This window comes from Dromaius novaehollandiae, chromosome 18 (assembly GCF_036370855.1).
Source record: "Dromaius novaehollandiae isolate bDroNov1 chromosome 18, bDroNov1.hap1, whole genome shotgun sequence".
Lineage (NCBI taxonomy): Eukaryota > Metazoa > Chordata > Aves > Casuariiformes > Dromaiidae > Dromaius > Dromaius novaehollandiae.
The window spans coordinates 14,861,860-14,887,473 of record NC_088115.1 but is presented as its reverse complement, the minus strand read 5'-3'; the positions used below and the strand labels follow the sequence as shown (position 1 = coordinate 14,887,473).

The 25,614-nt window shown below is 47.5% G+C and overlaps 1 long non-coding RNA gene across 1 annotated transcript in view; it reads right to left on the bottom strand.

Annotated features, from left to right (window-relative positions):
- LOC135330238 (uncharacterized) overlaps nt 1–25,614 on the bottom strand; it is a 181,041-nt gene that overhangs the window by 58,695 nt on the left and 96,732 nt on the right. The window lies entirely within an intron of this gene.

Here is a 25,614-nt window from a genome sequence, read left to right as displayed (position 1 = left end):
ATCTGTACAACTCTACTAATACACCTTAATCTTTACCTACCTTTTGTTCACTGCCAGTCTGGCTCCCCACCAGCCCCGACCTGTGGCAGGCATCAGATCCCAACCAGAGAGGACCTTAGCACCAAGCCCCTGAGCTGCCCCACCACCCACCACACCTGGCTTTCACTTACACAGACCATCTGCAAAAATGAGATCCCTTGACCAAGCATGGCAGTTTAACACTTGCGTGTAAGACCACACGTAACGATAAAAAGAGAATGAAGTCTCCAAACCTACCTTGTTCCGGACAAGGTGGGTGTGAGCATCTGCTCCCCACAGTCTGATAACCTGCAGTGACAAGTCTCCTAACCCAGCTGCCTAAATTAGGTGCCTCACACTCAGTGGTGCGAATGAGCCTCAGACTTTATCAGCCTGGGTGCTAATTGATCTAACAAGGTTGAAGGGAAAGGGCATGCCTGCATGCTCTCCAAGCTGGCCAGATACAAGCCAGCTCCTTTCTAGCAGCCTTGTAGCTGCAGTAACGTGGCACCTTGCCCGAGCTAATAAGTCCTGGGGAGAGGCGCCATGTTAAAAGGGCCATAAAGCTTCCAGGTTGGAACAGCTTCACGTCTGGCCAGCTTGATGGGTGGGTCTGCAGAGCAGCCTGGGTCTGTCAGCACTGAGCTAGGCAGACCTCATTTTTGTCCCAGTTCCTTAATTTGGAACCCTGTTTCAGCTGCGGTAGAAGACGACCGCCCAGCTTACGTATGCCCCTTAGCGTGGGGTAGATGTGCTGCCCCACTGCACTCTCCAGCACAAAATGCTAGATGTGGGGTGGTTTTACTTCCTTCCTCCCTCCTCCAACACATACAAAGTCCTGCACGTGCCTGTGTGCCCGGGCACACACACACTCACACGATTTTTGGTCTGGTTTGTTCAGTTTTGAAAGCAATCTGGAACAATTAGGCCAAATTAGAGAAAGGAAAGCCATGTCCTGTTTTCTTCTGAATTTTTTGCCTTCCATTAAATGAAAGATAAATGGCAGATAATGACTCACTCATCTTGATCCACCTTATAAACCCCACAATCAAATCTTATTGCGAAGGCATCTAAAGTATGCAGTGCTGAAGAAAAGTGCTTGTCAGGAGGGACAGAGAACAAAGAGTACCTGGAGGTTAGTAAGTGTTTTTCGTGGGTTCTGTAAGCTGTGGTTTCCTCTATTGGGGGTGTTATATACTTTCAGCTTTCTAGCTCCTCTGTCAGACACCCGGCCAAACAAGGGAGTGATTAGCAGAGCTCCCTCGTTGAGGCTATTGTTGTAGGTATGGTTTTAATACACCCACAGTTCTTGGCACTGACGTTCATTTTCTGACTCCAGGAAATCTTGAGCTGTTTATTGACTCAAAGGCAAGAAATAGAACACTGAGATGGAGCTAATTGGCCGGAGACGTAATCTGCGAGTCACCCAAACATACATTTCCATTAATTGGGACCCAGATTTGTGGGCAGAAAAAGTGGCCTGGTTTAATAGCGATAATTCCTTTCAAATCTACTTTTTACTAGTCTGTTTTTCCATGGATAAACCCTTCAGTGCAGGTTTAGTTGAAGATGCACTAGAATTTTATCACAAGACCAAGGTGCCCACAGGCTGCCTGACCCATGGCACTGAGGAAGGCTGGCCTACCTGAGGTCACTCTGAGGAAGGGTGGCTAGTCTGCTGGTGGCATTTCAGAGTTTGCATAGGAAAAGGGACTGCAGGGTCCACTGGTCCTGGCAACTCAACTGCTTTTTCTGCCTGTGAGTGATCTTCAGTCACAGACAGGATGGGATGTGCCTCGAATGCCTAAACTGGGTGTTCATTCTCCTGATGGGAGAGTCACGCAAGTCTATGTAGTTTTGAAAAAGCCTGCATTGAGCCCTAATAAACGTGCTCCATTGCTGGACTCTGTTTGGCCTTTTCTATTTTCGCCCTTCCACGCTCAGACATAACTACAGGCTGCTGCTTTGCTTCATCAGATTCCTGTAAGAGGTAGACATGGTCCCAAGCTGATCTGCGGAAGAAGGGTCCCATGCTTTGATGGGCTTGTTTTGTGACATGGGAAGAGGCACTGCAGAAGATGATGGCAGTGGGAGCTAACAGTCCCTCTGCCTTTTCCTTACACCCTCCCAGTAACTGGCACCTGACAGAAGGAGACGGTTTGGCCCTCCATTGCACTTGCCCTTCAGTGCTCTCTCCTCAGGCGTTGAGGAGAGCGGCAGTGATCCAAAGCACTCGGAAGAGAAATAGGACCAAAGACAGCAATATTTATAACGTTCCGTTCTTTGGAAAAGCAAGGGCTGGGTTATACGCATGAAAGCTCTTGCACTGGAGAGAAACACTCTGTTGGCTAAAGTATCTCAGCAATCCTTTTTCTAATTAAAAAGGACTCCTCTCTTCCCCACCTCTCATTTTACAGCAAATTAGATATGAAATCAGATCTGCTTTCTCTGCTTCTCTGAACTCTAATGACAGCTTACCATTGAGAAACATTTTGTTTGGGCCTAGCAGAGAGGGCAGAAGCCAAAAACAGTCTTCACAGTTGGAAATACACAGAGAAATGTTCAAGAAACTCCCCTATTGCTGCAGCAACAAGACCCATGAGTGCCACAGGCCTGAGACCAGAGCCTCCGGCCAAGGGGGAGAGCAAGAGCTGGGGGTGGAGGAGAGCAGTTAGGTCTGCAAGTGAATGACAACACAGAGCAAGATGTGCATGCTACGTTGGTAGACACGCTCAAACAATCAGAATTTATCTACTTGAAGCCTGGACAATAACAGATTTGCTTCTTATTGCTTGTCATGGTACATCAAGCAGGTCAGTAAGCACCTTTTGTACTTAATATCCCACTAGAAAGCAAAGAAAATGAAATTCTTCATTATCTCAACAAAGAGCCAGGTCTTCTAAGGGTATAAACAAATGGTTCTGCTCTAATGTCAATGGAGCAACCTCAAGTCTCCTTGTGCCTGAGAGGAAAGGTTAGATTGACCCCACAGTAAATGGGGCCTGGGAATTCTGCAGAGAGACCTTGTCAGGATTAAAAAATGAGGCCATCTGAAGGTATGCTATGAACAGGATTAAAAAAAAAACAAAACCAACATTACTGCATCTTTTCAGCAGCCTTGGTAAAGTGCCAGTGCTGGAAAAAAATCTTAAATTCAACCAGTTCATGGAATAGAAGGATGAAAAACCCCTTTTCAGTAAAACAAAAAAACAAACAAAAGAAGCCCAGCCATCAAATGACGATTCTGCTTAGCTCAACTGGTTCCACTCAACACCTAGTAAACACCAGTAAGGAGCTGGTGCTTCGGTTAGCCCAGAAGGTCCTTGCACTGAGAGGCTGATTCCTGAAGAGGTAACAGATGGTGTGTAAAGGACACCGACTCTGCTGCTCTCCCTTACGTATGCCCAGACTCTGCCCTGTGATATGCAACTGCACGTCCTCTAGAAGCAAGTGGGCCAGCAATGGGTCTTGCCAAAATTCATGGAGCTCCCCCGACTTGCATTTAATGACACCATTTGCCAGTAGAGTTTGGTTTCACGCTCAGAGCAGGCACTGGAATGGAAACACGCTATGTACATCCTGACTTTCCCGTCATGGCGCAGACTCCCAGATCATGGCCAGGAGGAAAGACTCAGGACAATACCCCCATCCCTGAGGTGCTGTAAACCTGCTGGCATCCAACCGGATTAGAAGGGCTGTTGCCTCAACCATCCTCCTTGACTGCTGTGCTGTGCTACATGGTCTTCTGCATCATGTCACAGCAGGGTTGTGTGGCTCCCCTGGACATCAGATCAGAATGACATTTTCTATTAGATACACTCTTCCAGATCTGATCCATCAACACTGTTTTGTAGTAGAGAAGAAAGTACAGCATCTATTCGCTCACCCATTTCTACTGGGGAAAGGAAGGAGAAATCCCTTAAGGTACACAGACCTATCTTCACCGTAAAGAATAAACACAGCCCTGGAATGCAATGGCCTGTCTAATCCTGTTATTTTATTTTTTCCCAAGTGCGGAAGTCCTCTATTGTTTATCAGGGTTTGATAAGCTCATACTGTAATTCGCCAATCACAAAGGACTGGCAGAAAGGGAAAGGATTTGACTGACTCTGAAAAACCAAGGAGTGCCTCTGTTAATCTCCCTGCCGTTCTTCCGGCATCCCTGAAAGGCAAATACTGGTGGCTGGTGATGATTGATGGGCGGCTGGCGATGGCAAGAGGTCCCTGAGCCAATGAGCAGGCCAAAGGCTCAGCTGCACCTCTGAAAGTTAAGCAATCTCACTAAATTGTGCGAGATAAAATTCTAATCTATCAGCCATGAAAACCTGGTCAAGGGAATGTTTTGGCACAGTTGTTGAGTAAGAAGATAAACAAGTTTGTAAGGGAAGAGGAAGTTTCTAGTTTAGCTTCTAATCACCTTTTCCCTCAAGGTTTCGTTAACTCTAAGGCCAACCTGAGGAAAGGCATTGCTTTTGTCTGCAAAAGTCCTCCACGCACAGTGCTTAATATCACATCTGAAAGAGAGCTTGCAATTAAGTGCAGGGAGAAGAGAATACATGAGCGCGCGCGCGCGCACACACACACACACACACGCTGGTCATTTTTTTCAGTGGAGAGCTCTGTAGTCAGATTTTCATCGAGAAACTGAAAGTTCAGGTATATGCACTAATGCCCTGGCAATTCCAACACGCGCCAGCATCACTATCGCTTTGGGTGGCTGTGCACCGACTCCGGCTGGTCCCTTGGCCAGTCAACCACATCCAGAGCCACCGGAACAGGAGGAAAGCTATGGCTCTTCCCAGGGGACATACCTACAGTGCCGTGGCAGAAGGCAGATTAAAAAGCGGGTTGGGGGGACTGTAGGGAAAGAGGGTAGAAACCCCTTTGAGCCCTTCCACAGCACCTACAGCACTACAACTGTTATCCACTTGAGAACGCTTTGCTTGAGCGCATGAGAAACCAGGAGGAGGATATGACTGGAGGCTATGGGCCCTTTGAGTTTGTACCTAATCATCCTAGCTTCCAGTACGAGAGCCTTGATGAGAATCTCTCTTCCTTCTACTATCCTGTTGCCTTGCAGAAGGACAAAAATCATCCTATTTTGCTGCTTCCCTGTGATCTGAGAAACTTCATACTGCAATTTCATGAATGTATTGCTGAATCACAGAAACACACCCAAATCAAATAACAGCAATAACAGGAACAATAACAAACATTCATTCGCAGGCTCTAGGTTTAGAGGTCCCCAAATGCCTTAATAGAAATAACTAAAAATCAAAATTAGAATAAACAAAGGCAATACACTTATGAAAAAAAAAATCCCACTTCGAGCACTCCTACCACTTAATCCCATCTGTCAATAACACAGCTGCACTGCAGGGACTGTTCAGCATCTTTCTTTATTTTTCTAGGCATCCTGACTGTGTGCAGCACATTAAATGACTCAGAGTTCCAACGGGCGATTCTGAAAGTCACTCTCTGTGGCTGCTACATGTTTGCTTTTCTCTTGACCTCACCACTCATATCTTGCTGTTGTTGCAAAACTAACTCATGGGTTGGATCCAAAAAAATGGAAACTGCACTCCCTTCAGATTCCTGCATTTCTGAAAAAGTCCTTCCTGCTTCCTGTTTGCACTCTCGGCAGTGTTTCCAAAACAAAATTTCCACTGCCTTTGAAAAGCCCCGAGCCACGCTGAGCGGGAACGCGAGCTCCAAGTCAGTGGCACATCCACGAGGACCCGAGGGAGCAAAGTGCTCATGGCAAGCCTGGAGCCTGGAATCCTCTTTTTAGTCACAGAACAGAGGCGTCACGTTCCCGGTGGCTGCTGAACGCCGGTGAGACAGACGGGGCTCACCACACCATGGGCTCGGGGGCTTTGCGCCTGCCTACCCGTGGCACTACCTAACCTCTCTGCCAGCCTGACTGCCACGAGCATCTATCTGGCAATACCTGAGACAGGCAGCTGTGGAGCTTTTGGCCCTTCTGTAGCAAGCATTAGGGGTGAAGTTAAACAGCAGCGCAAGCTTTCCCCGTAGCACGTGCAACACTAGGTTTTACCCAGAAGTTTGAGGTGCCACCCGTCTCTGCAGCCCCTTGAAAGCCGGCCTTGCTGAGGCTGGATACAGACGGATACGGATTGCTCTCCGGGAAAAGGGATGAGCTGGCGAATTCCAAAGCAAACTAGACTGAAACCAACAGACTTATTTTCACAGGAATTGCAGGCAATATTGATAATGTCAGGCACCGAGGAGTTACCAGCCAGCTGCAAGTATCATGAGATTGTCTATGCAAAAGACCAAGATACTCTTAGCTCTTTCTATATGCTCCATAGCTTCCCTTTCTCTGGAATACAACTCTCTGATTCAGCCTTTCAAGGTTACCTTTGCAGACACTTTGAAACACATCCTATTTTATTTTCGGTGGCTGCTTGGGCTCTTCTGCATGTACTGGCCTCCAGCCGCTGGGGGTGAGGAAACTGCTATCACAAAAGACTTCTGTAACTTGTAATACCCCGTCACGGCAAACAGAACCGGAGGGAGACAACCGGCAGCAGCGTCAGCGTACCTTACCCATCGCAGTTCCCTGCACATGGCAAATGATGCAGTGGCCCAAGCAAAATCCCAAATCCCTGCTCAGATGAAGAGTTTACACCATGAGCAGATGAAGAAGCCCCTGCCTTGGCTGAGAATAATATCAGTTTCTACTTCTGTTCATTTGACATTCACCCCAGCCTACCTACTTCTACGAGCTGTTTGCAAAGCCAAGATGTGAACATGCCTCTGCAAACTGAGAGTTTTGTTTTCTGGCAGTTGCTGCCCATGAAAACTGAAAGCTGTTGAGGCTGGTGTGGAAATAGGAGCATGAAGGCATCAGCAGCCGTGTGCTGCTCCAAGACTGCACCAAGTAAGGCCAGTTTTTCCGTCCCTTTGCCAGGGACATGAGGAGCAGTCTACTCACACCACCCCATCGCTAGCTCTCGGCACAGACAAGGCAAGCAATTGCCCAGGGCAGCAAATTGCTAGGAAAGAAAATGATCTACGGCTCAGCTATCTGCTTTATGCTTTCAACAGCCCTGGAAAGCCCTGCTGGCTGCTACCAGGAGGGGTTAAAGGAAAGCAAACTTGAATTATCGGTGCTCCCCCCCAACTACTCATCCTGCTTCATTTCCCCTACCTGCCTTTCTCCTTCCTGAAGCAGACACAACCTAGGCCGTTCCCGGAGCAGCAAAATTTAAATCTCCTTGGGCTGCTAAGAAGCCTCGAGCTGGCTCTGGATTTCCCTCTTCACTGCCTCTGTTTTCTTAATGATCTCTTATCATATGTTAGTTTTGTTCATTAGACGAGAATCCGGTGAGTCTTTAACTCAATTGGCACAAAGATCTCGAGATGATTAGACCGAGTATCACTACCGCCATCTCTGCAGGTACGACGCCAGTCAGCTGAAACCGGCTGGGAGCTTTGAGGATATCAGTAGATGGAAACTGCAGACACCTGGGTTGTGCAAATTATGCATGAACTTGTTTTACAGCTTCCGTTGATGCCAGATGAAAGTTACTTGGACACGCTAGAGAGCTGCAGGTGATGGTTTATAAGGGCAATTGAGATAAGCGTGGCTGGAAGAAAACATGATTGCACTTCAAACGTCCAGTTAGCTCTTTGCTTCCTTAATACTGTAACAGCTTATCTGGAACACCTTATTCTGTAATCCCAGGAAGAAGAAGCAAGCTAAATTTTAACATTTTTCTGTTTTGTTTTCTTGATAGCATTTCTTCCTTGTTAAAATGCAAGAATCTCTTTCACAACCAGGGATCTTCTGCAATTAGTGTCAGTCATCATTATTCATATTACCTAGATTTCATAATTTGTGTCTGGCACCTGGGATATATTTGAAAAATACCATTTGCTCAGACACTTGAAGAAATGTATTCTGTGATGGAAACCAGCGCTACAGTGGCTACAAACAAGCCTGGCCTAAAATATTTATTTGTGTTTATGAAAAAAATTGAAACAAAAAACCTTGCCACTTTTAAAGCGTTTCTCTTCATGTTAGCTCTGTGAAATAGGGAACTGTTTTGTCTGTCTTTGAATAAAAGAGAGGTTCAGTCACCTAACTCACATGCCAAGTTTGCAGCTGAGCACAGGGTGCAACTTGGATCTACCAGGTCCCGTGTTACTGCCCTGCCACACCAGCAACCTCCCTTCCCAGAAGAAAAGAGGTAGAAGCTCAGCTTTCTTTCCTTGCCATTTAAAAACCAGTTTTCTACCTGGAGCATCACCTTTCAAGAGGACATCTCCGGGCAGCCACTAGACCTCCCGCAACGTGATATCTCACAGCTTGCTGGTGAGAATAAGGTCTGCACAGAGAGTGCTGCCCAGAGGCAGCTGCCTGCCAGCCAGGCTACGGCAGAATGATTCTGTCATACAAGCTAAAACTGCCTAAAGGTTCAGGATTTTTCTCTCGTTATAGCAACTCTAGTGTGAATAGACATATTTCAGCGCAGTCCTTTTTCCCTTGCTTTAAAGGAAACATCTCCATCATCCTTTTATCACAGACAGACATGCACGAAACCAAAGGACGATTCCTCCTCTGCTTTCGCACTTTGGAGCTGCATCCTCAAGCTGGCGTGGCAGAGCTGGGGAGTCAAGGGCAGGAGAGCAGTGTGGAAGAAGTCTTTGTGCACTGAAAGCAGAACATCTACAATAAATAAGGAGATCTGAGATTTACCCGTAGATTTTCTGGGCAAAGGGAGTTTTCAGGGAGCCATTCCCTAAGGCTATTCACAGCACTGCTGAGGCTTTTCTCCTCGCAGTAGGCATGTGGTATTTGATTTGGCAACCGCTTGGCCATCTGTGATTTGAGCTTACACCTCACTACAAGAATTCACAAAGTTCTGTGCAATCAGTCAACAATTTTTTCCTCATTCTTTTATGTCTACCTCGCTCCACCAATCCACGCAACCTCCTTATCACAGCTGGGTTACACTTGCTATCAGTGGGACCACGCTTTCCACAGCTGCCACCGAATATGGAAATGTACCTAGGCAGGTCACTGTCCTCTTAGATGTATGGCCTTCATATGTTGGGCAGCACTGCAGAAAAGCAGCTTGATAACATAGTGATGAGTTGCATCTAAATCCAAACAGAGAGAGAGAAAGAAGATGCAGAGTCAGCATACAGGGAGTGCTTGAGAGCTATAGAATTGGTACAGGCAGTACAGATCAGTGACAAATTCGTATCTCTTCTCTGAAGTTGAGCGTGAATAGTTGGCGGGACACCAGACTTGGTACCAGGCCTCGTACACACGGCCCCTAGTCTCTAGTCGGCAGCCGCCTGCGTTGTTAGCCATCGCTTCTGACAGACGTCCCTGCGTGCTGTTGCACAGCTCTGTCGGGGTCACTTGTACCAATAAAGGAGAAGGAATTGGCTGTTAAATAGCTGTTAGTCCTGTCCTCTTTTCACCTGACATGAATTCCTCGCTGTTCAGCACTGAATCCACACTCCCTCGAAGGTTAACATGAAAAATGAAGATTAAGCTAATTCTCTTTCTTTCCCAAAGACTACGAGGAAAGAATTAGACTTCCCAGTGCCACTTTCCTTGAGATAGGTTATTATCTGCCCTGACGACTTAGGAGCTTTCCCTTCCATTTCTGAAAGTCAGCTACAAATGACCTGAGAATCGCACTTTCAGTGCATGTGTTCTGTGCAGTAAGAGGAGGCTCCTTTGAACTGATGCCCGGGAGCCGACGTCAAGCTGATGCGTGGGGTTATCTGCCTGGTCCTGTCTTCTGCAACTTGGCCCGTGCTGTAGTCCTTGCCCACTGCTGAACACAACCTCATCCTCATCACCAGATGCTCTCACTTCCGAGCGTCCTCCTGAGGCGGAGGGGGAACCGCGGCTGCTCCTGGCTCTGGAGGCTCCACCTTGCTGCAAGCTCCGGTAGTGACCTGCTGCGGCCCAGAGCCTGCAAATCCTCGTGCCCGCGCACGCGTACGGATCAGGGGCCCTGCTGGAACCCCCCAAGCCCTGACCTACGCGCGCGACCACGTAGGCACCGTGTGCGTTAACGCTGAGTGAAAGAGCAAAGCAGAGATTCAATCCATGTTTATTTTGAAATAATCTCTGGAAAGAGAACGTGATAGCAATGCGAGGAACTCCTTCCCTCTGGCACGGGCCACTCGTCTCGAAATAAACAGGTAAGTTACAGGCCTTGGGGGGATTTTAAAAACCACTTGTCCCTCAATCATTTTTCCACTTTCCGGCTACTACACTGTACAAAAAGACTTAAATGATATTTATGTTCCCGTTGAGTTGGCAGCACGGTTCTCTGCTCATAATGGGCTATGTTTTTGGGACTTGTGGAAGGGGGGAGAAATTTCCACTCATTTTGTATAATTATGATATAGAAAATATTTGTAGATCATGTTTTCGGACCATAACTAACGTGCTGTTCAGTCCTGCCTCCTACGTGAGCCCGACACCTTCGCGCTGCGGGGACCGCGGGGCGGGCGGAGCGGCACGTGGACGCCCTGGGGCCTTTCTTGGCGACGTCGCTGCGCAGACGCAAGACGCTGCAGCTTCGGGGCTGCTCTTCGGCGCACGGGTGGCTGCAATTCCCTCTGCCACAAACACAACAAGCCACCGAGGAAAGACGTTCCCCTAAGAAGCCTCGACTCACCTACGTGCAGTTTCGTTTTGTTCTGGTTTCTGTTTTCCTCTTGCGTGCGCGGGGTAGCCCACAGCGGAAAGCACAGGGGGAAAAGCGCGTACAGCTAGCAGGAACGGCAGTATTTAATGTTTTTCAGCTCCTCGAGAGTGGAGCTTTGATGCATGACTTTGGTGACTTTGGTGTAGCGTTTTCCTGGGGCTTGGATGATATATGTACTCCTTAGCTGTCCATCAGTGAAACAGGACAAATGAGGTGTCCTGTGTCCCAGGGTTCATCACAGGATTCGTTATCTGGGATTCAGAAGGAGTTTTAACGGAGAAGAAAGGTGGCGGGGAAAGGCTGAGCCCTGGCAATCCCTGGACGTTTCTCCCCCTCCCAGGACCCACTTTTCACAGGCTCCTCCAGGCACTGGGATACGCTGAGCATCCTCCTGGAAGTGCGGATCCGCTCATCCCAGGCCACCACTGCCAGCTCGTATTCGCCATGGGGAAGGTAGATGGATGCAGAGTTGACTCAGGTGGGCTGCTGAACTAGGAGAGGTCGAAGGCCCTCGGGCGTCCCCTCCAAAATGAAGCACCTTTCTTCTATTTATTTGTATACATCTCTGGAGGTCTGTCAGCCCCTCCTAGCCTATGTGAGGCGATTTAATTGCTTTTCTTCTGACTCCCAAACACAAAGAGAAAAGAAATGGAGAGCTCCAAGGCAAAGCAGACTGCTTTCTCAGTTTTCTTCATTCAATTAGCAATGCCCACAAATCCTGTCCATCTGATTAAATCTATAAAAATAATATCTTCCCACCCCACTAGTCCGCCATCCCCCCCAAAAGCCCTAAATTAAAATAAACAGTTCCAGGCTTGACTTTTTTTGTTCATTGTGATCCTGCTAAATCGGTGGCTCCAGCCTCTCTCACTGGCTTCTGTAAAAATAGTTCTCCTTTACTGCGAAACCAAGGCTTCTTTATGCAGCCTCCGAGTGCACAAACGCTGCTCTTATTTACATAGAGAAATTACAAACAGGCTCTTGATTCTTTGATCCCGCGTGCTCCAACAGCCCCGGGCTTCGGCCGGCTCTGGCTACAGGAATCAGGTGCGTGGCGGCGGGTTTCGCCCTCACAGTGGTGCTGGGAGCTCCGATTTTAGCAGTCGCGCTGCCCATTTGGGCGTAAAAGCCTGGGGGGGAGCAGCTCTCTGTCCCCCTCGCACGTCAGCGCTCCCAGGAGACTCATCGCCGTTCACTGTTTCTGGCACCCAAAACCGAATCTGTTCTGCTGGCCTTCAGCCCCGGGACCGGGCAGCGGCGGAGGGACCCGGCGAGGAGCTCCCGGAGGAAAACCCCTTCGGAAAGCGCTGAGCAGATGCTGCCCGTTTTCTGCAGAACGTGTCAAAATTCCATTTTCCCCTTGAAATATTGTTGGAAAAGTAGGAAAGAATTAAAATTGAAGAGGAGAGGGGAATGCCCCTCTGCCATTTTATCCTTATTTTTTACTGTTTTGAAACGTATTTTCAGTGTCAAAGATTCAAGAGTCAGCCAGGATGAGAAGAATTATTGTCTTAACTTTTTCTATTTTTTTTTAAAGTTTAGTCCAAGAAAAGAAATTGGAGCAAACGTCTCCCAAACTGAAAACAAACAATCTTTTTTAAAAAATTTCCAAATCCTGAGATAAATTCAAATATCCCGTCAAAATGAAGCCTACACCTGATGAACCAAAACCCTTTCTTCCTGCTTTACTCCCCATCTCCATGCACCAGATGCTTCACCAAGAACCAGTGTTTTCCTCGTGAACAGGGGAAACTGTGAACACAGGGCAGTTTTCATGTTTGCCCCGACGATATTTCAGTTGAACTGCTGCAGTCTTCTCATCCCTGCGCAGGAGAGGGAGCGGTGGGGTCTTCTAGCACCAAGCCACCTCTAAAATTGTCACTCCAGGTCAGACTGGGTTTGAATATCAGAATCGGAAAAACCTCAAATGTCCCGATTCTCAGCTGGGCTTAGTTTGCTGCTGAGAAAAGGTGAGGCCTAAGAGCTGGCCTTGAAACCCCCGCTCCGCTGCGGTGGGGATTAGAGCTGGGGAATATGTTCCTCCAAATCCTTCCTGGACAGGCTGCCAGGCGTAAGACCTGACTTCGTGCACAGCCTTGCAGGCTACTGGTTTTGCAAGCATGCATTTCTTTTTTTTTATTGTTACTAATATTGCTTAGCTGCGTGTGAGATGTTGGGCCAAATCCTGTGTTAATGCTGGCCTTAGCCAACAATAATCCCCATCAATTTTACATGTGCTTGCCACTGAGTAAGACCAGAGCAGAAGTGGGTGGGAAGATCTGGGTTTTTCCCTGAGCCAAAGCCACTGAAACCAAATGGAAAGACTCCCCGAGACTAGGTGAGGGATGCGGGCAGCGAGCAGGCGACGGCCCAGCAGCTTCCTGACTTTGTCATTCTCCGGCTCTGCCCTTGGGGGAATGCAGATACGTGCCTCTGCGCAGACAAAATCTTTATTCCTCATCAAGAGGGAGACTAATTCATAACTCCCCAGCACCGCATCTGCTCGCCAACCAAGATAAATAAATCTTCATTCTCTCCTGCATCTCCCCTCTGATAACCCTCATTCATCTCCCTTTACTCACACCCCACCAAGCCTCCTTGCTTCGGAGAACGGGAGGACCCCGCACAGCTAGATCACACTTTATCTTGGTTCATGGATCGCTCCTTATTTATTTAAACCTCCACTGCCTCCAGCTCCAGTAACGATGCTGCTGCTCTCAGCATCGATGCCTCTGCCAATAACAACAAGCTCCATTTAGTCTGCTACAGCTTCCTACAGAGAATTGTTTTCTCACTTTACTCCTGCTCCTCAACCCTTTAAAAATGGCCAAAGCCTAAAAATTATCCCCAACAGGCTTCTGCATTAATCCACTTTGAAACAAAGCCTTTACACATGTGTTTGTTCTACAGGGTCCCACTGAGTTTTTCCCCTTACAAACTTTTGTCCCGTTGCTTGTTCAAATTCAAGCCTTTTCCTCCAAGGGCTTTCATATACGGTATGAAATGCTGGAAGGAGGGGAGAAAAAAAAGGAAAGAAGAAAATGAATTTATTTCTTCTATTTGATTACTGGTTTCTTATTTATGCATCTACACACATACAAGGGCAGATGCTGTGTTTCAATCCTACAATAATTGGCTTTGGAAAAACAGTAGCTCATAATAATAATATTGTGAGTGGCCAGAATAAAAAGAGCTATTTGAATGATGGGGCAATTAATCATGTGTGCGTGGGCTAACGTAACAGTGCCAAGCAGCCACTGAGGGAAAAATCATCTCCCCTACGTCTCCTCCTGTCCTCAGACCCACCTAATTAGTAGTCAAAACAGACTATCTCACTTCTAAATTTATCTGCCCCGTACACACAGGCAGAGCTAAAGGTCCCACTAGGTCTGCGGTAGCGGGTGCTCTGGTGAAGACGCAGTGTTTATACATAAACCCTATATGAATAGCTAATTCCTGGCACTGCTGCTTTGCTTAACAGCAGCCTGGCAGCTGAGCCGCGCCGGGGAAGCGGAGGCCGCGGTTGCACGATGCAAAGCGCTCAGCAGCGATGCCGCTTCCCGGGTGGCTCTGCTGCTCTCTGCGGCACCGGCCCCGCGGTGTGACGGGGCTCTGCTGGGGCCCGAACAGGGAACTCGGAGCTGTCTAGAAAAACCCAAATAAATGGCAAAGCAACTTTTTTTTTCTGGTAGCTTTTTTTCTAACTCAGGATCTGAATTCTGATCCAATTCCTGGTTCAGCCTTCAAATAAGGGAGCTGATGCAAGAGAGGAGGAGAGACAGAAGAGCAGGGAGTGCAGAGAGATGCAGCAGGGATACGGCAAGCTGATATGGCCATCAACCCCTCTGCACAGGGAAGGCACAGCTTGAGAGGACTTTGTGGTGGCCTTGTGCTGTCCAGCCTCCCTCTCCCTCTCAAAAAGAGAAAAAAAATCAGAACAGTTTTGTTTTGGCTGCAGGTCACTGCTTTGTAGCAAAGTTTGCAAGAGGAAATCACTGCCCCCCTGAACATGCCAGGCTGTGAAGCGAGGGCAGAGCAAATGTTCCCCTGGGCCAGCAGCTCCCACTGAGCTCCCTGCAGCTTGTCTGTCCCCCTCGAATGCAAAGGTCCAAGAGGTTTTGGTGTTTGGTGATTTCAGTTTCTCTGGAAGCTGATGAAACCTGAGTTGCCCTGGGTGCTTTGGAAACGTTACTTGTGCCTTTCGGGAGGGCACCTTTGCTATGAGTATATCTATTTAGTTGTAGTATATGATTACATGATTGGGCATGGAGTGATCCAAGTCTGCTGCTGCTGAAAGGGAAGATCCTGCCCTGCCTTCTGCCGCCAGCAGCAGAGCCCCCCTGCCCTCGCCTGCCAGCACAGCGGCTCACGGGACCGCGCACCCAGCCAGATCCGTGAGCTGACCCAGCAAAAACTCCCCTCCAAAGACAGCTTTTCACCCAGCTGAGTCCTGTGGCTTGTGGCCATGCAGCAGCAATCTGTACCAGAGAAAGCAATTCATCTGCTTGGGGTCTTCCAAGTCTTAAGAACATGATCTCTAGACCATCCTTTCCTTCCATTTTGAAAAGCATCCTGGTTTTGCCTATTCCTGCCTCTTGAATGTCCTTACTATTTCTGTGCATAGTGTCTATGACCTCTATGCTCTTAGAAAGAAGTGGAAGGTGTTTCTCTCCCACCTTCTCCCTCTTCCACATATCCTCCGAAATCTCAACCTCTTGCTGGAGCAGACAACAAACGTTCTTGGTCCAAGCGGACAGTTCTGTTCTGTCACACTGCAACCAGCACACACAGGAACTTGTGCACTCCAGAAACGCCAGACAGACTAGATCAAACACATTCTACCCACAGCCCATTCCTTTTCCTAAGCCTCTTTTATTTGCTTCTGAGGTGTGGACAATTTGCCTGATTACACGGTAACCTCTCTGAAAGCAAGGGAACTCTTGCTGCAGCTCATTCATTAACTCCCGATAAACTATGTCAATAACCTGGATCAACACTGATACATCAACCCCTCCTGGAAGCCGACCTTCAAAACAGCTTTCTGGCATTTTGGGAAATTATATAATTAGCACTGAACGTTCAATCAGGCAAAGATCTCAGAAAGGGGAGCTTGTACTGCAGAAAGCCCAATGGAAAGAGACCTGGAGAGTGAAAGCGGAATGTCACAGCACTTACTGTAGATCGCTTATTGTAAGATCTTCAAACGTTTTATAATTGGAGAAGGGAACCTTCCCCCATATCCTCTGTTTACTCCTTTATTTGGGTTTTAAATGGGCTACAGGGAAGATCTCCCACTTGGTCCTTTGATGACAATTTTTGCAAAACATGCCATTGAGGACATGGCACTGCCAGCAGCACTCTGAGCAGATCCGAGTGTGACAGCCGCATGGGCACGGCAGAATGAGATCTCTTCCCCTCACCACTAATCACAGGAAGCCAAAAAAGAAAGGACGGCTCACAGCAGTGAGATAGCTCATTAATAACAATTCTGAGAGTACCGGAGTGACTTACAGCAAGAAAAGGGAACGCAGGAGTCCTGAATCCAAATCCTCAATACCCCCAACCACCAGATAAAGCCAACTCCAGAAGATACTGTCTTCTTCAAAGCTGCTTTTGTTCTCTACTTGCTGCTGCTGTAAAGCCCTTGCTCTGTCCTTACGAAACCCCAGTGTATGGCTACGTGATAACCCTGTTCCAGCAACACCAAGCTTTGCTAGGTGAGCAGCTGAAGTGAGATGCTGGTCTGCATAACACTTGCATGCCTGACCCCTCCCTCTCTCCATATCTTCTGGTAACTGCTCGAGAGGAACCACAACTCACTGTCTTCAGCACCTCCGAAAAACAAGTTATACGAAGAATGCAGCTGTTGCAGGTATAAAACATAAATGAACCAAATCTGGGCTCTACCCTTCATAAATTGATGTCCTGCACAGCAGAGCTGATATGCGATTTACTTTTGATTTAGAAAGGCTGGAAGAAACCTGTGCTCCTCTGATCTAGGAGATGTTATACTCTGGCTTGAGGTGATGCTTGAGACCCAACCTTGACCTTCAGGAATAGATGATGAGGAAGCAAAAGAAATGGAATGACTATGTACTTTGGAGCTCATTTGCAAAACCTGCGATATGAAATCCTCCACAAATGTCTGTGAATCTACCATCTCTTAAGAATATTTTTTAAAAAATCGTTTAAACCACGATTTCCCATTTTGCATACACAGTTGTCATCCAGATGCAAGAATGCATAAAGATAGCAGTCTCTTTGGAGAGTTCATCTGACAAAATGTTGTGGGACATAATTTTTTCCTTGGTTATACTGTAGAAACAGTAAAGTTGAACTGGAGTAATTGAGAAGAGAATCAGTCTCTGGTAGCATGTTGAAAAGTTTGCTCCAGTATGAAAGTCCTTTAAAAATACAGGCTGTATATCCGAAGTGAGCCCACCAGAAAAGAAAAATAATAAAGAAAGTAGCTTTGAAAGACTGGGCAAAGGTCTGGAGGAGCCACAGTTTTCCTTCCCTGCAGTAAAGCGTGGCTAAAACAACACAAACTCCTATGGCTTACTAATTTTTCAACCCAATATTTTTATATAATTTGTGTGCTTTATAAGCCTTGGAAAACCCACAAGAGGCCACACATTTCTGATGTAATCGTCTTTGAATTCAACAAAGACCATTACCATGTCAATGAGGGGGATGGTTTCAAAGAGCAGAGGGTGGTTTGCAGAGCACCCAGAGGGGATTTTCACTACAGCTACTGAAATAATAAACTCCCCTTTCCCCCTCCCTTGTCCCCTTCCAAATTTTGGCTCCAGCTGGAGACATTTCAATAGTTTAGTTCTAATCACAGATAATTCTTTTTTTATTGTGTCATTTTGGATGCTGTTATTATGCATAACAAATGTTGCTATGTTACTAGACTGTAAAGTCTATGCTTTAACTTGGTCCGTTTGAGCACAAACTCTTTGCATTTTGGCCCTTAAAGATGTTGGATGTTTGGGGTGGGGACCGCATTTGTTTTGAGGGACTATTTCACAGAAACAGCTTTCCCCTCTCTGAGTTTATTCCGGATTTTATGATGTCTGTGAGTTGTGCTGGATTTTTTTGCAAGCTTTAATTAAAAGAGGTTAATCACTTATGCTCCTAACCATCAAACACTTCTGCATGGGAAAAACTTTATGCATAAGTAGTCCCACTGGCTGAAATTGAGCTATTCATGATGGAAAATATCTTACAGACATTCAGTCTTTGCAGGTTTGGGACCTCAGGTGTGTCTTTCTAGAAGCTGAAATAAAAAGGAAGAGCAGGAGGTAGGAATACCATGACCAGGCAAACTGCTTCACAAACAAATATAGGGAAAAAAAAGAGAAACAAAAGAAAAAGATTTGCTGCAAATTATCACCTTAAGTGACAGCCCCTTGCAAAATGCATGTTGATGAAATACTTTAATAGTACTTATTCCAACGCAAAGTTTTGCAGACTGAAAATAATGGCTCAGGGCGAGAGAGCTGAAGAGCTGCATCTCTTCAGCTTATCAAAAAGAAGCCTGAAAAGGAATTCAATCAGAATCTACCTCCACAGGAACAATATACAGGATGTTAAAGGGTGCTTTGGTCTAGCGCAGAAAGGCAGAACAGTCCAGAGAGGCAAACAGTTCTGCCAGGAGCTGCAGGTTACATCCAGGCAACCTGGAGTTTCAAAAGAAGACAGTATTTTTAACAGCGACATTCAGTAACCACCGATATATCCCCTATTATCTGGCATCTTTCAGTTATCAGTGGCAGCTTTTCTGGAAGACACATTTTTGTCTGTTGACAGCTTTTTGCAGAAATAGCAAAGGGACATCGTGTGCCTTGAATCACACAGGAACTCAGGCAAAGTGATTTAAGGGCTTTGAGAGCTGGGAATCAGCTTATCTTTAACAAACGGACAAACCTGCCAACATACATCAGGGTGTCTTGATGCTATACTGAAAACATGAGCATCTTGGCACTATGTTATTTTACTTTATGAAGACGATAATCTACTTAAGCACCTTGTCTCCCTGCTGCTCACAGAACATTGGCCTCTGTTCCCTGTATCCACCGGCCCATGAAGTGACTACGGTGACTACGGTGATGAGTCTGAACCTTGTTGTGAGTAACCTCATGCTGTTTCTTCTGCAAGTGGTCTCTGAAGCTGCAAACAAACTCAGCCAGTTCCACTTCTCGTGGAGTTTCCAAACGGATGTCAAAATGCGCAGGAGAGGGGGAATAAGTTGTCACCAGTGGTCCTACCTCTTTCCACTCACTGTTGAAGGAGCCTAGCCATCCGACTTAGTCTAGACACTGAGGAGAGGATTCAGTTACCTAAACATAGGTGTCTAGTGCTCTTTGAGACCCCTATGGAAACCTGGATAGGTGTATGGGGTGGCAGATATGATATATGGGATCACATAAGCCCCTATGACCTGTCTAGATAGGTCACTGGAGGTTCCAGATCTTTTCAAAGCAGCTGGAGAGCAAGGAAGATGCCCCAGAGCACCCAACTAGACATGAACTGCCAGCTTCAGGCCACTGAATCCCACCCCTAGCCTGCAGATCGTTCAGCAAAACCACTTGGGCCAGGACCTACAGTTGCAGAGAGGCAAAACTTTTGGGGGACTCTGGGTGAGGGAAGGGCATTTTCCTCCCATATTTAGAAGACGCCACTCGCAGGGCTGAAAAATTGCGGCTCGCCAGAGCATAACCATTAAGGCTTTATTACAATTGAGTTTTATAACACACGTTCTAATAAGTCCTAAAAGAATGTGGCTGTATGCAGTAATCATTTCATAAATATTAATACAGCATTTAAAAATGGGGCCTTAATTTAAAGTGTTACCTTTTTATTAGCAAGTGCACAGTTTAATTACTGCAATAAAAATATAGATTAGTTAAGCTTTGCTGCTGTTCTATTACCTGGGAACCAGCACCAGCCTAGCTTTAATAAGCAGCTTCTGAGGAGGTGAAAGAAATTCCTCTGGCTGGAGAGACCGAGGGGGGAAGGTTTGCTGCTGGAAAGTGACTGTATTCTTTAACAAGGCTAGACTGTGGAATGACTTCTTCTTGCTGTCTGCATTTTTGTGTGCGTGTGTGTTAATTCACACACGTCTCCAGTTATTTCCATTAGGGATCGACAGGCTGGTTTTGAACAAACAAACAAAAATAAAGCAGCAGGACATTCAAACAGCATTAAAGCTAAACTCTAAAGGGTTTGATTTCTTTTCTGGTTTTGTTTTAAAAACAAATTCTGAAAAAATATTTACTCATTTTTCCATAAAATGGTTATTTTCTTTTGCTTCTGCACTCTGGGGTTGGAAGCTCCTTTTATTCCCTCTATCACTTCTCGCTAGCAGATAGAGGGCGGTGGGGAGGAGGCAGGACACCAAGTTTCCACTCTGAACCGCGCAACCAGTGTGCTCGGTTGCAGGGAACAAGCCAACCTTTCTGTATCAGTTTCCTAACACAACAGATAAAAATAACAATCCTGGAGTAATTTACCCTGCTGTTGTTATTTGGAATATGGGGCTAAGGAAGGGACAATATAGGCCTCAGCAACAGTTACAGTTTGAACCACAACGTTAGATGACCTAATTTAATTACTCCCTACCTTGAAGCAATAGGATACATCCTATAGCCTAAAATCCCAGGTAACTGCCAGCACCAACTTCCCCCTAAAACCAGATACTGCTCAGAGGCACCAGATGTGCAGACACATACAAGACACAGCCTTTTTTCAAAGAGAGGACAATCCAAACAGATATGATGGGAAAGTGGAGCGAGAGATAGTATCCCCACTTGCAGGAGCGGATTTCAAGAGCAGCCCACTCAGTAACTTGTCTGAGATCATACAAGAGGTCTGCGGCTATGCCAAGAGCTGAACTCATGTCTGTTTGGTCCCTGTCTAGTAAGATAAGTCGTTCTGTGAAAAAGCCCAATGGGTGAAGACAGCTATGTAAGAGCACAGCATTTGTAGTCTCTCCTGTTACTCACAATCTCCTTAGTGTTGTGATTTATTACTATACTTGCTTTGCAGACCCAACATCTTCTGGCCAATACAGATTTGAACACTTGGAGCCGTATGCAAGTCACGCCCTATCTCGGAAACATTTGTGATCACAAATCCTAAGCTGTCTTCTTGCATGTGCATAAGCGTGTCAGTGCGTGTGTGCACGTTTGGCAAGCGGACAGCTGGGAAGACAACAACCACCTACAGCTGGAGACCTGGGGGAATTCTCAAGCTTGGTTTCTGGAGAGAAGGGTGAAAAAAACTCTGAGTCATGCGAGTGTGGCAAGAAACAGAGCAAAAACCGACCATGAGAATAGAGAAGAGAGGAGAGAAATTAGGACTGAGCAGTAACTGGGAAAGTGGAATCCCAACAAGAGACATGGCTGAAGCAGGAGGAAGAGGGAAGAGATTTCTTCTGTGTTGTCTTGTGCAGCGCTCTCCTACCGCTGGGAACAACTAGCTTTTCCTGCGCTCTGTAAAAGCCTCTGTACAAGGACGAGCACCCATTTATACCAGGCATCCATACGGCTGCAGGCATTTCCTCCAGTAATAGGCTAGCTTAGGATGAATAACTGGTGGCCTGAAAGTCAGAGATGACTGGCAGGATGTCCGCGCTCTCCAAACTCTCTTGAAGGTTTCCTACTGCACATGCCCAAATTTTTATTTCTGCAGGCTGCTAACGGCACACCCCTGCGAGTCCAGGGAGCCGTGCAGCTCGCCAGAAGCGCAGGCGAACTGGGAGAGCCTTGTGCTATAGTGCAGTGTCACAGTCTGGTTTCTTCTGCTGAGAAATTATAAAGAGAAAAGGAGGAGAAATAACAATACCAGGAGACTGGTGCTGCATCCAGGGCAAATACTCAGCAGTCGTGTTAAGACTCCTGTGTCTTGATGCGAATGGGGAATCCGAGCGCTGTAACGTGTCCAGCGCCTTTGCACCTTACTCAGCCAAGCTGTGCAGCTTTCCCAGCTGTGACACACGGGTCATTACAGTATGTTGCCATGGCTGATTTCACAGTTAAAAACAAATACAGCTTACGCTGCGGCCAATGTTATAAAAATGAACGGAGCTACTTTGCATAACAGTATAATTAGGGCCTAATTGCCAGCTGGTCTGTTAAACCATAAATGAAAACAAACAGGGCTATAAATTTAATTATTAAAATGATATTATGGCTTGGGGAGATACTACAGCATGACAGCTTATTCTGAGGATTACAGTGTAAACAGAGCAAACTCCATCAGAGCAAAGGCTAAGCCGCCCCCTTCTCCAACCATTTTTCTCATAACCTTGGGGATCGTTCAAACAATTCATCATCTTTCCGCTTGAGATCACTAGTGCATCCTCTCTCCAGGGGAATGCCACAAAAGATAGGCATTAGTTTCCAGTGTGAAGAGAGGCAGCAAATGAAATCACATGGGAAGACAGACACAAAGAAGGAATATATCCTTACTTATTTCTTATAGAGGGACTTGGGGTTAGAAGTGAAACTGGACCCAGAGATGCTCGGGAAAGCCTACCATATGCTAAAATACACTGCATCTTTCAACCCATTTAAAATTATCAGCACTCCCAGTTCTGCCATACTGTTTTCTGATGCTGCTGTTCACTTTTGGGTCAACAGTTTGCCGTCACAGCGTACTTACATAGCACAGTTCCTACAAACCAAGGACTGATGCAGAGCCTACTTTAATAGCATCTTATCTACAAGCTATTTGCCCCCATGCATGGATGCAGGACACACTGCAGCGCTATTAGGACGAGAACCTAACCTCTACCATTACTATAAAATCAATTTTCTGTAAATATATCTTAAAGTTTGATACATACTAAGTTTTGTCATTTCCACCTGGCTCTTTCCCTCTTATTCTCACATCAGGATGAGCTTTCCTCAGTATTTTTATTAGAGGCAATAAAGATAGTCAAGAAGAGGATCCTGTCAGGCAGCTGTTAAATGTGAACTTACTCAGTGCAAACACAAATTCAGGGCGAGAGCTATTGAAAACAAAGCATAAAATATCTGCTAAAATGTAACAGTAAACATTCACAGTCCACAGGTGTGCTCACAGATGTCCTACGTGCATCTGTGCTGATGCAAAGCCCTGTGCTTTTACTTGCAAATGCTGTGATAAGGGGGACAGGCAAAAAGGCAACCCAAGGGAAAGCCACGGGGTTACCGCCGCGCGGCCGCGCGAGCCGTTTCTTGAAGAAGCTCCCACCCTTGTCACGGCCCACGATGGTTTTGACAAGACAGCTGACCCTCACTTCGCTATATAACGTAGCTAAGTAACATGAACCGGAACAAGCAGCAACCCAAGGGTCCTCAGGATCCTCCAGGGAGCTGGTAAACTGGAGGTGAGGGCGGCGGTCGTACTGGAGGGGCTTTTCCAGCTCTGGTGTTGCGGCCGGCGTTACAGCGTGGCCGGCAGCGTACTGCTCTGCCAGGCCGCGTGTCCCGATGGGCTGCTGAAGCGCCCGTTAAACACGTGCGTTATATCAGCGATAATAACGGCACTTCCCTCGACGGCATTAGACGCAAGAGTAGCTGCAGATGATGCCCCTGATTCCCGGCCTGGGTGTTAACTCAGAAAACTACCTCACAAATCAGCCTGAGCGCGTGTCCCCGGGGCCTCCCTCTCCTCTCCCTCGCCTCCCCGGGCAGGGCACTGCGGCCCAGGCTGAAGGTAAAACCAAGAGCTTCTCCAAATGCAGAACTAGCCCTTCCCCACCACCACCACGCTCTTCCCCCTCCTCCAAAACGTCCGCGGAGGAGCAGCGAGGCGCAGTGAGGCCTCGCCGGCTGCCGCCGCACGTCGCCGCGGCCGGGCGCACGCTGCCTAACAGAGCCCACTCTGTCGAGCGGCCCCGGCGCTGGCGGCCGCTCCACGCTCCCCGCTCCGCGCCAAGCCGAGGGGCGGCCTGCGGAGATAGGCCGTTTGATTTACTTCGCAGTTATTCCTCGCAGGATGAAGGGAAACTGGAGAAAGGAAATTAAAAGCAGACTCGGCTCACTGAGTCAGCAGGGCCGCACGCGCCTGCTGGGTCACCGGCTGGCACCGGCCGAGCTCCGCCGGCGGGAGCTTGTGCGCTGCGGCATGAAGCCTCCTGCCTGGAGCGGTTATCACGAGAAACGCAGGAGCAAAGGAAGCCAAGCGGGATAGGAAGGATGCCGTGAGGATCAAGGAGTCCTTTGTGTCACCTTTCAACTACTGCTCGTTATTTAAAACAAGGGAAAACGTCTGGGGCCAGAAGCTGGTGTAAATCAGCACAGCTGCCCCGGCACCACGCGAACGGAGCGGCTCCCCGCACGCCGGCTGTGACCCCATGCGCGAGCGTCTCGGCAGCGTTTCACCCGGCCCCTCCCGGCCGGCACCGGCTGCCCGTGTCGCGGCACGGTGTCTTTCCCCGCCGGAGGAACCACCGCGCTGCGGACACAGGCGGCCGCGGGCGAGCAGCTGTCTGCCGTCCAGCGCATGGAGCCAGCTGAGCACCTTCCAGGGCAGCAAGGTTTAAGGACAAGGTTTTAAAGAACATTTTGTATGAGCAGAGTAGCAGGAGGAGGGAGGTGGCAGCAGCTTATTTAATGTATACCAAATGTACATCTGACATAGCAATATCACCACTCCATGTACTTTCCCCATAGCCCCCCTCCCTTTTTTATTCCTTCAGCAACAGATATTCCTGGAGTCTGTTTATTGAACAACTGGTACTTGCTCTGTTTTCCCTCTGCTTAGAGCTACATCCATCTCCCTGGAGATGACCTAATCTCCTTGTTTTCAGGACTTGCAGGCAAGACAGCTTTCCTGGGGATCAGTACTACTTGTGAGTGAGTCTTTTTGAGGCCTGTTTTACTCGGACCGGGAGGTGTTCCCACATTTGTCCCAGGCGCTCTCCGAAGAGCCGTGGTGCCATTCACGTTTGTTTTCTGTTCTCTTTGGCCGCCTCTCGCTGCTCTCCTCCAGAGCTGCGCGTCAGCGGTTCTGGCAGAAGTGGGTAACTAATGACTTTAGAAGGTCCTATTTCATGTAAAGTTTATCTCCTCCTGACTGACAGCTAAGTGGACCCTTTCCAAAAGCTTCAGGTTAGTTTCCCCGGTTCCTGGTGTCCTCTTATGTCGGACACAAGGTTCATTCTCCTGCCGATGCCCAGAAGCTCTGCAGCACAGAATACGCCTGTCACGCTCTGCCTCGCCATCGGCTTTGATGGGCATACAGGATCTTAAATGGACACTTTCTTCCATGGGAAAAAGGGACTTTATTCTAACATGTTTGCTCTTCGCATAAAGTGGCATCCGTCGGAAGAGAGCAGGAGAAATAAAGGGGGAAAGAAGTGAGGAACAGACATGGAAAACATGAGCAAAATTAAAGGCAAAGAAAATGAACATGGGACTAACAAACGTGAATAAAAAGGAAAAAAGAGGTGGAGATCTTGAAATATCACATGGAAAAACTAAAAACATGAAACTCTGCTGATGGGAAGCTGTTCAAGACTGTGCCCGTCCCACGAAGGAAAGGAAGCCCCTCAGCTCAGGCTGGCTGCGCAGGAGTTTGAGGAAGGGAGACGAGCATTTAGAGGGGAGGTGACCTCCAAAGCATCCGCACGGCACGACCCGCCTGTGCCCGCAGCGATGCTGCTGCTGACCCCAGCTGCCAGAGAATGAGCCGGAGACCCCGAGCCCTCACCTCGCTTCCTACTCGAAAGACATCCAGAAAAATCTGCCGTTCCTAGTGCACCCTTGTAACTGCACCACAATAAAACAAGATAAAGGGCAGAGCCAAGACAAACAGAACATGCCTACTCTCAACGTTTATTCATATATATTTTTTTAGAAAAAGAAAATACAGACTAAGCACATAAATGGACAAG